Here is a 13,045-nt window from a genome sequence, read left to right as displayed (position 1 = left end):
AGTACCCAACTCTCGCTGCACGGCATTCCAAAACTGCGATGTGAACTGAGTACCCCTATCTGAAATGATGGAAACTGGGACACCATGCAGGCTAACGATCTCTCGGATGTAAATCTCAGCCAACTGCTCTGAAGAGTAAGTAGTACCAACTGGAATGAAGTGCGCGAACTTGGTCAGCCGATCCATAATAACCCAAATAGTGTCGAACTTCCTCGAAGTCCGTGGGAGCCCAACTACAAAGTCCATGGTGATCCGCTCCCACTTCCACTCTGGGATCTCAAATCTCTGAAGCAAGCCACCCGGTCTCTGATGCTCATACTTAACCTGCTGACAGTTGAGACACCAAGCCACAAACCCAACTATATCCTTCTTTATCCGCCTCCACCAATAGTGCTGCCTCAAATCCTGGTACATCTTTGTGGCACCCGGATGGATGGAATACCGCGAGCTGTGGGCCTCCTCAAGAATCAACTCTCGAAGCCCATCTATATTAGGCACACATATCTGGCTCTGCATTCTCAGTACGCCGTCATAACCAATAGTCACATCCCTAGCATCACCTCTCCGAACCCCTATCCTGAAGAACGAGCAAGTGGGGGTCATCATACTGACGCTCCCTGATATGGTCATAAAGAGAAGACCTGGAGACCACACAAGCCAATACCCGACTAGGCTTCGAAATATCCAATCTGACAAGCTGGCCCGCTAAGGCCTGAACATCCAATGCCAAAGGTCTCTCTGCTGCTGGAAGATATGCTAAACTCCCCAAACTCTCTGCCCAGCGACTCAAAGCATCGGCCACCACATTGGCCTTCCCCGGATGGTACAAAATAGTGATATCATAGTCCTTAAGAAGCTCCAACCATCTCCGCTGACGCAAATTAAGATCCTTCTGCTTTAACAGATACTACAGACTTCGGTGATCAGTATAGATCTCACAATGAACCCCATACAAATAATGACGCCAAATCTTCAAGGCATGAACAATGGCTGCTAACTCAAGATCATGGACAAGATAGTTCTTCTCATGGGTCTTCAACTGGCGCGAGGCATAGGCGATTACCCTACCCTCCTGCATCAAAACACAACCAATGCCTATCCTCGAGGCATCACAATACACGGTTTAAGAACCTGAAGCTGATGGAAGAACTAACAGTAGAGCTATGGTCAAAGTAGTCTTGAGCTTCTGAAAGCTCTCCTTACACTCATCCGACCACCTGAATGGAGCCCCTTTTTGGGTCAATTTGGTTAAGGGTGATGCAATAGATGAAAATCCCTCCACAAAGCGACGGTAGTAACCCGCCAAACCAAGAAAACTCCTAATCTTTATGGCTAAGGATGGTCTGGGCCAACTCTGCACCGCCTCTATCTTCTTCGGGTCCACCCTAAATACCCTCACTGGACACCACGTGCCCCAAGAATGCTACTGAACTGAGCCAAAACTCACATTTGGAGAACTTTGCATAAAGCTTCTCCTCCCTCAATCTCTGTAATACAATCTTCAAATGCTGAGCGTGCTCCTCCTGGCTACGAGAGTACACCAGGATGTCATCAATGAATACAACAACGAATGAGTCCAAATAGGGCTGGAATACACTGTTCATCAAATGCATGAACACTGCTGGGGCATTGGTCAGCCCAAAAGACATCACCAAGAACTCATAATGGCCATATCGGGTCCTGAAAGTTGTCTCAAGAATGTCTGAATCCCGAATCTTTAGCTGATGATAATCGGACCTCAAATCAATCTTGGAGAACACCCTCGCTCCCTGAAGCTGGTCGAATAAATCATCAATACGAGGCAAAGGATACTTGTTATTGACTGTGACCTTGTTCAACTGCCTGTAATCGATACACATTCTTATGGAACCATCCTTCTTTTTCACAAATAGAATCGGTGCACCCCAAGGTGACACACTAGGCCGAATAAACCCCTTATCAAGGAGTTTCTAAAGCTGTTCTTTCAATTCCTTCAACTCCGCTGGTGCCATACGATACGGTGGAATAGAAATGGGCTGAGTGCCCGGCACCAAATCAATACCAAAGTCAATATCCCTATCAGACGGCATGCCCGACAGGTCTGCAGGAAACACATCCGGAAAATCATGTACCACCGGAACAGAATCAATGACAGGAGTCTCTGCACTAACATCGCTCACAAAAGCCAAATAAGATAGGCAACCCTTCTCAACCATGCGCTGAGCCCTCAAATATGAAATCGCCCTACTTGGTACATAATCTACAGAACCGCTCCACTCAACCCTCGGAATTCCTGGCATAGCCAACGTCATCGTCTTAGCATGACAATATAGAACATCATGACATGGATATAACCAATCCATACCCAATAACACATTAAAGTCAACCATATTAAGCAATAATAGATTCGCTCGGGTCTCCAGACCCCCAATAGTCACCACACATGACCGATATATGCGGTCTATAATAATAGTATCACCCACAGGAGTAGATACATGCACAGATGAAACTAAAGACTCATGGGGCATATCCAGAAAATAGGCAAAATACGAGGAAACATATGAATACGTGAAACCAGGGTCAAATAATACAGAGGCATCTCTGTGATAAACTGAGACAATACCTGTAATCACAACATCTGAAGCAATAACATCTGGTCTGGCAGGGAGAGCATAGAAACGGTCTTGACCACCCCATGATCTGCCTCCCCTCTAGGGCGACCCCTAGTTGACTGACCTCCACCCCGAGCTGACTAGGCGGGTGGTGAGGTAACTGGTGTTGTAGTCGGAGGCTGACTCCTCTGCTGAGATAGACCTCCATGAAGACGAGGACACTGCCTCCACATATGCCAAAGCTCCCCACACTCAAAACAACTCCCTGGTGCGGGTGACGGGAACTGAAGGTAACCCCTAGCACCGGGATGACTAGTAGAAGAACCTGGCATGGAAGAGCCCTAAACAGGTAGAGCACGGGGCGAACTCTGAGCTGGAAGGGCACTAAGTGATGAGTGGCCCTGCTAAGAACTGTGAGAACCATGGCCAGATGATGCACCTCGATGAAATGGCCGAGCTGACTAAGCCTGTCTGAAATGATGACCTCTACCGTGCTGGAACTGACCCACAAAAGGAGCACCGCTGAATCCACCCTGACCACGAGGCCTCTTGGCCTCCCTCTCAGCCCTCTCCTGATCGCGAACCATCTCAATCTGCCGAGCAATGTTGACAACCTCATCAAAAGTAGCACCCGAAACCCTCTCTCTGGTCATGGGCAACTGTAGCTGATAAGTGAGACCATCAATAAACCTCATGATCCTTTCTCTGTCCGTGGGAACCAACCAGATCGCATGACGGGCCAACTCAGAGAACCACATCTCATACTGTGTCACAGACATATCACCCTGGCGAAGCCACTCAAACTGTCTGTGCAGCTCCTCTCTGTGGGATCGAGGCTCGAACATCTCCAAAAAGACCACAGAGAACTGCTGCCAAGTAAGGGGTGTTGTGCCAACAGGCCTACGCCTCTCGTAAGTCTCCCACCATTTGAATGCAGCCCTAGAAAACTGAAAGGTAGTGAATGAGACCCCACAAGTCTCCAGAATACCAGCAGTACGGAGTATCCTCTAACACTTGTCCAAAAGGTCCTGAGTATCCTCTCTCTCTGTGCCACTGAACGGTGGTGGCTGGAGTCTCCCAAACCTCTCCAACCTACGCTGATCATCCTCAGGCATAGCAGGAACCACATAATCCTGAGCAACTGCAACTGGCTGGGCTGGTGGTGCCTCTAGTGTCTGAAGTCCCTGAATAATCTGCTCGGGTGTGCGAGCGATGGGAGTCAGAGTGCCTCCCCTAGCCTGAGAAGTGGCTGTGGCCGTCAAAATAGAGACCGCCTGAGCAAGGCCAGTACACGTTGTCAGAATCTGAGCTAGGGCCTCCTGAAGGCCTGGAATCACAATAGGCACAGGTGGTGCCTGAGCTGGTGCATCAACAACTGGAACCTGGTCCTGATCTGGGACAACCGGTGGATCTGCAGGTACTGCCCCATCTACTGTACGGGTTGTACCTCTATCCCTACCATGGCCTCTACCACGACCTCGGCCTCTCACGGCCCTGGCTGGTGGTACTGGTGGCTGACCCTCCTGTCCGGTAGCACGAGTCCTCACCATCTATGAGAGAATGAAACAACAGATGTTTAGTTACTAGAATCAACAGATTCACACAACAAGAATTCAAGAATGTGGAGTTTCCTAAAGGTTCTGCAGCCTCTCGAAGATAAGTACAGACGTCTTCGTATCGATCCGCAAGACTCTACTAAACTCGCTCAAGACTCGTGAGACATATGTAACCTAGGCTCTAATACCAATATTTCATGACCCAAACTAACCCCTGTCGTGATGGCGCCTATCGTGGAACTAGGCAAGCCGACTCATTTCCAAAACAAACTGATATTTTCATTTCAAAGATAATTTCTTTAACATAAAAACCTTCGTAAAGGAGTTCAAATAAAAATAAAAGTGCAGAAGGAAAAGCCCGACATCGGGGTGTCACTAGTCATGAGCATCTACTACAATCTGTCTAACAATATCAAGGCTAACTCAACCTGGAAAATAGCTAAATACAACTAGAGGAAGACAAGAGGGAGAAGAGCAGGGGCTGCGATCGCCAAACAGCTACCTTGCTATCTCCAAGAAAATCTGCAACCATAACAATCAATAATCGCTACCGTGTCCAGCTACACCTGAATCTGCACATAAGGTGCAGGGAGTAACGTGAGTATGCCAACTCAGTAAGTAACAACAATAAATAAAGGCTGAGCAGTAGTGACGAGCAATAAAGCATATAACGTTCATATCATGAAATCTCAGTAAAGTATATCATGCTTTAAAAATCAGTGTTTGAATCAAATCATCTCGTTTAAACCCGGTTCCTGTAAAAATCATTTAAAGATATTTTCCAACAGTTTTTCAAACAAAGGCTCAATGCAAAGGTGAGCAAAATGATGAAATCATAAACAGCCCCTCAAGCAAACCTCACAATCACTCTTTGCCACTCGGGCATACCTCACAATCACTCTTTACCACTCGGGCATACCTCACAATCACTCATGTCTCCCAATCACTCAGCACTCGGCACTCGCACTTAGTAGGTACCTATGCTCACTGGGGGTGTGTACAGACTCCGGAGGGGCTCCTTCAGCCCAAGCGCTATAATCTGCACGGACAACTCACGTGCTATAATAATAAAGTAGGTTGTAGGCGGGCAGCCCCGATCCACACTCATCCTCACAAATCAAGCCCTCTGCCTCACTCAGTCATAAACCTCTCAAGCCACTCAGGCATTTTAGTAAAACAGGGCATTCGGCCCAAAACAATTATATGCATTAAAATAGAGTCATAAAACTGAGTTATGCAGTAAACAAGTATAAACATAACTGAGTATAGATTTTCAATCGAAAACAATGAGAGAATGGCAAGAAAAATCCCGTAAGGGTCCAAACAGCACTGGCGCAAGGCCCAAACATGGCATTCAGCCCCATTTACAGAAACTCTTTCTAAAACATATAAGTATCAGATAGTTTCAAAGAAATATGCAACTTTACAGTTGCTATGGGACGGACCAAGTTACAATCCCCAACAGTGCATGCCCACACGCCCGTCACCTAGCATGTACGTAACTAAAAATAGTAAAATGATACAAAATCCGGGGTTTCGTACCCTTAGGACTATTTTTACAATCGTTACTTACCTCAAACCGGTCAAACCTCTACCCCGCAATGCTCTTGCCTTTGGACTCAGCCTCCAAATGCTCCAAATCTAACCACAATCAGTACAATTCCATCAATATATGCTAATGGAATGAATTCCACAAGAAAAGCTACAAAATTAGACCAAAACCCAAAATTGGCTCAAACCCGGCCCCCGGGTCCACATCTCGAAATCTGAAAAAATTTATAAAATTAGAAAGCTCATTTACTCACGAGTCTAACCATACCAAATTGATCAAAATCTGACATCGTTTGGTCCTTCAAATCCTTAAATTACTCTCCAAATATTCCAAGCCCTAACCCCTCATTTTCATTAATTACAATGATTAAACAACGGAAAAATCACCATATATACGAGTATTAGGCTCAAGTAACTTATCTCAATGAAAACCCCCTTGATTCCCTCTTCAAAACTCTCCAAAAAGCTCCAAATCCGAATAGAAATCGTGAAGAATGCCCAAAAATTCGCGAAGTGTGCAATATGTACCCTCTGCCCAGGCTTCTCACACCTGCGGCCATTTTCTCGCACTCGCGCGACCGCACCTGCGGTCCAAGGAGCCATACCTGTGCAACTCACTTACGCGCCCAGACTCCGCATCTGCAGAAAACCCGTCGCACCTGCGAAGGCGTATCTGTGTGTTTCCTCTGCTTCTGCGAAGCCTGCCCAGCATTGCCCTTTCCGCATCTGCGCCCCAGGTTTCGCACATGCGGGCTCACAGATGCGACCTCCAACTCACACCTGCGCAACCTGTCTAGCCCAGCATCGCCCGCACCTGTGCACTCCCCACGCTCACCAGCGGCCTCGCACCTGCGCGACTTTCTTCTGCAGGTGCGAAAATAGCAGTAGCAGCAACTTCAGCTGCATTTTCCGATTTCGACAAATCCGTTAACCACCCGGAATCACCCCCAGGTCCTCGGGACCTCAACCAAAAATGCCAAAAAGTCATATTTCAACATACCAACTTATTGAAGAGGGCGTCGTTCATTCTTTCACTTGCATTTGAAGTTTAAGTAACATTCAAATGAAAGAAAATCCATGTCATTCGGACAAGAAATAAGATATAAAAATAAAAGCACTCTTACTTATTCCTTCTATTTTCAAAAGTACATTTACATAAACCAAAAGGATGTATACATTAGCTTAAGTAAATAAAACTGCATACATCCAGCCGCTAATTTGTACTTAGACATACAGTCCCTCGTCCTGACTCGAGGTCTTTCATAACAACTAAACTTTCATGTTCAAGAAATATTCTTGGTTCTAGCAGTCCCCGGTATCATTTTTACATTTTCTTTTTTAGGCTAGCATTGACACTTTAAGTGCTCTGATATACAGTATTTCATAGTCTTTCCCTTTCCGTGTTCGGATGCACAGTATGATAATTTGCAACACTAGAGTTCTTGTTACTATCAACAATCCTTCTTCAGAGTATACTTTACGTTGCTACCTCAATAAATACCTAGACAGAAAAACTCATTTGAAACAAAAACTGGATGAAGAAAAAAAGAGTGCAGCGCGTACTTTCAATATAATCAAGGATCTTCAACAGTAGTACCTTTTGAGGAGAGTCACGTTCTAATTGCTTGGTAATTTACTCTATCTTGATTTTCCAGTTGATATAAATCTTTATCGGTTATAGCTAAAATTCGGTAAGGTACTTCCTAGGTCGGTCCCAACTTCCCAGCATTGGCTTCCCAAATATTACAAGTTACCTTCCGTAAGACCAAGTCTCTGACTTTAAAATAATGGAGATTTGCTCTACGATTGTAGTATCTTTCCATCCTTTTTATTTTGTGCCACCATTCTTACATAAGCCAAGTTTCGATGCTCCTCAAGCAAATCTAACTTAATCATCATTCTCCCATTCGTTTATCCAGGAATACCTCATGGTCGGTTCACCTATCTCCATCTGAATCAAATATTTCGCACCGTACACAAGGGGAAAAGGCATTTCTCCTATGTATAACTTTATCGTTGTTCGATATACCTACAATACTACAAGTAACTCTTTAGGCCACCTACCTTTTGCATGCTTTAATTTCTTTTTGAGGTTTTGCATTATCACCTTGTTAGTCGGCTCTGCTTGACCGTTAGCACTTGGATAGTATGGGGAGGACGTGATCCTTTTAATCTTCAATTCCTCTAAGAATTTTATAAGCTTGGAGCCTATAAATTGTGACCCATTGTCACAAGCAATTTCTTTCGGCACTCCAAACCAGCAAATAATATGATATCAGATTAAACCAATCACTTCTCGTTCTCCAACCTTCTTGAAAGCACCTGCTTCAACCCATTTAGTAAAATAATCACTCAAAACAAAAATAAATTTTACCTGTCCGGGTCCTTGTGGAAAAGGACCAACTATATCGATCCCCTATTTCTTGAACGGCCACGGTGACACCACTGAATGCAATAGTTTTGCCGGTTGATGTACTAGTTGAGCATAACATTGGTATTTATCACATTTTTGCATAAACGCCTTTGCATCTTGCTCTATATGCGACCAATAATGATCGGCTCTAATTAATTTGAGCACCGATGAGTCTGCATTAGAGTGATTGCTACAAACTCTTTCATAAACTTCCCTAATCACATAATTAGCTTATGTTTGTCCTAAGCATTGAGCCAAACGGGAAACTTTTTTTCGCAATGCCCGAGAGGGTTTAGAGTCATCAAGCAGTTTACCATGCCGTAAATAATCTATAAACTTATTTCCCTAATCCCAGACTAAGTTTGTTGAGTAAACTTTGCAATAGCCATCCACGACTAGGACCGAATGCAACAACTGAACAACTACACCGTAATCTGCGCCTTTTATCTCTGCAAACAAACCTAAATTAGCCAACACATCTTCTTCCACGTTTTACTCTCTTGGAATGTGGATCACTGACCACTCCCTCCACTGGCAAAGCAAAATTTGAACTTTATTTAAGTACTGTTGTATGCGCTCTTCTTTGGCATCAAAGATCCCATATATCTAATTTACCACCAGTTGGGAATTGCACTTTACTTCAATTGCCTCAGAGCCAAGTCCCCGAGCTAATTAAAGTCCTGCAATCATAGCCTCATACTCGGCTTCATTGTTAGTCAATGGAACAGTTTGAATGGCCAATCTCAAATTTCTCCTGAATGAGTGATTAATACTATTCCAAGACCGAAACCTTTTATATTGGATGTGCCATCCGTAAATAAGGTCCACATACTGAAAACAGTCCCAAATATCAGAACTGCTTCTTTTGCACCTAAAGGCAACATCCCCGGTCTAAAATCAGCCACAAAATCGGCCAAAACTTGTGACTTAATCGCAGTCTGTGGTTTATACTCAATATCAAATTCACTAATTTCAACAACCCATTTAGCCAATCGACCCGATAACTCAGGTTTATGAAGGATGTTCCTCAAGGGAAAAGTTATCACAACGACTATTGGGTGACACTGAAAATATGGTCTAAGCTTTCGAGATGCGACTACAAGAGCTCGAGCCAACTTTTCCAGGTGCAGGTATCGTATTTCCGCACCTGACAGTATTTTACTAACATAATATATAGGGAATTGTGTACCTTTTTGCTACTGAACTAGAACTGCACTCACTGCAACTTTTGATACCGCCTGATAGATTAACAACTTCTCTCCATCCTTTGGTTTAGACATTAATAAAGGACTAGACAAATATCTCCTCAAGTCTTTTAATGCTTAATGACACTCCGGTGTTCACGAGAAGTGATTCTTCTTCTTTAATAGTGAAAAGAACCGGTGACATTTCTTCGATGGCCTTGATATGAATCTGCTAAGGGCCACCAACCTGCCAGTCAACCTTTCCACCTCTTTACACTTTTCAGTTGGTCGGGAATATCTTCTATGGCTATAATCTTGTCAGAATTTACTTTAATTCCTCTTTGGAAAACCAAGAAGCCAAGAAATTTCATGGATCCAACTCCAAAGGCGTATTTCTACTGGTTAAGCTTCATGTTGTACTTCCTTAAGCTATCGAATGTTTCTTGAAGATGGGTCAAATGAATCCCTGCACCGAGAGACTTAACCAACATGTCATCAATATAGACCTCCATGGTTTTACTAATTTGGCATTAAAACATCTTATTAATAAGTCTCTAATAAGTGAAGGCATTTATAAGCCCAAAAGGCATCACATCATAACAATATGTACTAAAACTTGTAATAAATGAAGTATTTTCTTAATCCTCTGGGTTCATCCTAATTTTATTATACCCGGAGAATGCATCAAGGAAACTCATCAACTCATGTTGAGTCATGGCATCGATCATTTGGTCGATGTTCGGCAATGAGAAAGAATCCTTAAGGCAAACCTTATTTAAATCCTTATAATATATACACAATCTAAATTTAATATTCTTTTTGGGTATGAATAGCACGTTATCTAATAAATCAGGATAATCTACTTCACGTATTAAACGTATATTTAGCAACCTGGTTACCTCCTCTTTGACAAACCTATTTCTGAACTCGAATATCGGCTGCTTCTTTCACTTTATCGAAGGGAAATTAGAGTCCAAACATAGCTTGTGGACAACCCCTTCTTGTAGAATACATGTCATATCTGAATGAGACCATGCAAAAGAGTCAGTGTTAGTTTTAATAAATTCAACAATTTTAAGCCTGAGTTCGGGCTCAACCACATTCCCAAGTAAACCTTTTTTTTCGGGAATTCCATGAACAAAGAAATTTGTTCAAGATCTTTTGCAGTCGACTTTGTTGCATCCGTTTCTTCCGGTACCTGGAATGATCTAGGCACCTGGTAAATATCCGATGTCTCCTCCTAATTATCATCTTCCACTGGGACTGAAACAGAAACAGACGTTGACACTGGTTCCTGTAATTGATATTTAATGATTCCTTCCGCCTTACTACTAGACAAAGTGGCATCATTCATTTCCCTTTTAGCAGGTTGATCACCTCTAATCTACTGAATTCTATCTGGTGTCAGGAATTTTAATAATTGATGATAAGTAAATGGCACATCCTTCATTTCGTGGATCCATGGTCTACCAAGAATCACATTGTAACCCATATCTCCATCCACAACTTCAAACAAAGTGGATTCTGTCACCCCTTCAGCATAGGTAGGAAACATGATCTCTCCTCGAGTCGTTACGCTTGTTAGGTTGAACCCAACCAAAAATCTTTGTCGCCGCAATTATGTTTTCGGTCAGTTATTCTTGTTACAAGACCATTAATTGGGTAATATTGGTTGAAGTACCTAGATCAACCAATAGACACTTAATTATAAAATCTAAAACATTTAAAAATATTACTAGAGTATCATTGTGCGGTAAAATAAGGCCATCTACATCTTCTTCCATGAAGGTGATTTCATCATCTTCTCACGCTTCCCAAATTCTCTTGCCATGAATAAATTATATCTTTGTCTTTTGTGCTGCCGAAAATATCACCCCATTTACTTCAACCCCACCAAAAATCATGTTTATTGTTAGGCGGGGAGACCCTGTGGTTGGTTTTTCTAGTTCCGTTGCATCCCGACTCCAACCGTAGTTGCTCTTAGCCCGGTCACTTAAAAGTTCTCTAAGATGACCATTTTTCAAAAGCATCGCTACCTCTTCATGAAGTTTCTGACAGTCCCCAGTCCTATGCCCATGAGTACCATGGAACTCACACCACAAATTAGGATCTTTTTTACTAGGGTCTGATCGAATTGGTTTTTGAAACCCCGCTACCTTAATTTTTCTCATAGATGAAACCAACTCCAACAAACTGATATTAAAATTATAATCCGATAACCGGAGATATCCTAATTCCGGGGACCCCGATGATTCTTTATCTTGCAAGGTTCTATTACTTCATCCGCAATTTCTCCTTCTGTCCGGTCCAAGTCTTTTAGACAACTGAAAACCTCTAACTCCATACCCTTAACTTGATCGAGCGTCCGGCCTATTGTTTGACACATAAGGTTGAAAACGACTCCTGGATAATCTCCTGTCCGTATCAAGATCACTCTTGAATTTTTCATGAAATCGATCACGATTTCGACTGTTGAAAGACACCGAAAAACCAACTGGATCATCTTCAATCCTAATCTTTGAATCATAGCAATTATGGACATCAGCCTAAGTAGTTGCTTGAAATTGCAATAGACATTCCTTTAACATCCTCGACGCATCGAAACTTAAGGGATTAAAACCTTTTGGTGAATGGTTCTTGTAACGACCCGGTCGGTCGCTTTGAGTATTACAACCTCGTTTCCCCTATTTACTGCTAAATTTATACTTTACAGTTGTTATGTGACTTTCCGGGGTGATTGGTTTGGGTCCGGTGAGGTTTTTGGAATGAATTAAAACACTTAGTTTCAAGGTTTAAAGCTAAAGTTAAAATAGTGACCGGATGTCGACTTATGTGCAAAGGACCCCAGAATAAAGTTTTGATAATTTCAATAGCTCTGTATGGTGATTTTGAACTTAGGAGCGTATCCGAAATTTTTTTTGGAAGCCCGTAGCTAAATTAGGTTTGAAATGGCTAAAATAGAAATTTAAGTTTGGAAGTTTGACCGAGGAGTTGGCTTTTTGATATCGGAGTCGGAATCCACTTCTGAAAATTTCATAACTCTGTTATGTCATTTATGACTTGTGTGCAAAATTTGAGGTCAATCGGAATTGATTTGATAGGTTTCGGTATCGAATGTAGAAGTTGGAAGTTCTTAAGTTCTTAAGCGTGAATTGGGGTATAATTCGTGGTTTTAGCTTTGTTTTATATGATTTGAGGGTTTGACTAAGTTCGTATGATATTTTAGGACTTGTTAGTGTATTTGGTTGAGGTCCCGAGGGCCTCGATTGAGTTTCAGATGGTTAACGGATCGAAATTTGGACTTAAACAGCTGCTGAGTTTTTCTGCTGGAAATCGGGGGCAGAAATCGAGGAAGCGATCGAGGAAGCGATGGAGGCAGCGATCGAGGGCAGCGATGGAGGCCGCGATCGGGGGCAGCGATCGAGGCATTGATCAGGGAAAGCGATCGAGGGCAGCGATCTGGGGAAGCAATCGAGGTCAGCGCCTGGACAGAAACTTTACGTTATAAAAAGGGGACTTCATCCCATTTTCCATTTCTAACAAATTGGATCTTGGGGAGAGGCGAATATTTAGAGATTTGCAAGGAAAAATATTAGGGTAAGTGATTCTAACTCGGATTTGGTCAATATACGTGAGTATATCATTGTTTTCATCATTTAATTAGTGTTTTGAGATGGAAATTTGGGGAAACTGTAGAAATCTCATAAAATGAATTATTCAGATTTTGATGTCGATTCGGAGTCGGATTTG

Source organism: Nicotiana tabacum, chromosome 13, assembly GCF_000715075.1.
Source record: "Nicotiana tabacum cultivar K326 chromosome 13, ASM71507v2, whole genome shotgun sequence".
Taxonomy (NCBI): domain Eukaryota; kingdom Viridiplantae; phylum Streptophyta; class Magnoliopsida; order Solanales; family Solanaceae; genus Nicotiana; species Nicotiana tabacum.
The sequence above is the reverse complement of the archived record's forward strand: the minus strand, read 5'-3'. Positions refer to the sequence as shown.